The sequence below is a fragment of the Sinocyclocheilus anshuiensis genome, unplaced genomic scaffold, assembly GCF_001515605.1.
Source record: "Sinocyclocheilus anshuiensis isolate Anshui unplaced genomic scaffold, SAMN03320099.WGS_v1.1 scaffold178, whole genome shotgun sequence".
In the NCBI taxonomy this organism is placed as follows: Eukaryota; Metazoa; Chordata; class Actinopteri; order Cypriniformes; family Cyprinidae; genus Sinocyclocheilus; species Sinocyclocheilus anshuiensis.
Genome location: NW_015546031.1, coordinates 457,872 through 458,992, shown reverse-complemented (window position 1 = coordinate 458,992; position 1,121 = coordinate 457,872).

Here is a 1,121-nt window from a genome sequence, read left to right as displayed (position 1 = left end):
GTTAAAAGTACACTGGAGCACAGCAACTTATCCCAAACGTGTATTTTGAGTCTGAGGGTCCCGTACCATCCAACGGCTCAGCATGAGGTATTTACCTTTCTAAAATAAAGAAAATAACATGAATCCGTGAGAGATGTATCATCATACGTTCCTAGTTATCTCCTCCGATGAAGCCGATGTCCATTTTGCACAAATAATTCCTACTGGTATCCCAGTCAGCATGTTCTTGTCTGCATGTCTCCGAGCTATAGATAATTCATGAGCTTCATTGATGAAGTCTTTGGAAACCATAGAGTTGAGAGCCATTACTGGGCTTCGGTTCAACAAGGTGAAATATCAAAGCAGCAGCTATTCAGTGTCAATCAATGTATCTCAATGTGAACCTGAAAGAGGGACAAAGATGAGATTAAAGCATAAATTATGAGAACTGAACACTACGAACAGTTCAAAAATATGTAAGTACAAAAAAGTAAGCTCCTACAATATATAAAATGGATTGTAGAATAAATATATTGAGTCATTCCAAGTCAACTCAACCAGAGGTCCCCAAACAGGTATGTCCTATTGTTTTGATAGAGGGAAACAAGATACATTTCTAACTTCAGCATTACTTATTCTTCACGCATCCCCTTTAAATAAAATAAGTATCAGCTGTATAGAAAATGACCAACATTTGGTTTTCACCCCATGAAAATAGGTAATATACAACAATCTGAATATGGAGCTGCATTGAGATCCTATATCTCTGGGACTGAACGATGTAGGGCCTTGAAAATGACGATTCCAAAAGAAAAGTTTATTAAGAATTAGAATCTAAAATCATACTGCGTTGTGATATCTTTAATACTTCTTGATTTATATGCAAACTTTGGAGAAAGAATATTTATGGCACTCAGACATCTGTGTTCAATGCAGTTGATTTGACAGAAGTAAACGAGATACATCTCTAGTGTAGAGATACATGATTTGTTCTTCAGACACATTTGGTTTTTGACGATTGTAAAAATGTGTACAGATTAACGATTTATAATGATAGATAGATAGATAGATAGATAGATAGATAGATAGATAGACAGATAGATAGATAGATAGATAGATAGATAGAAAATCAGACAGACAGA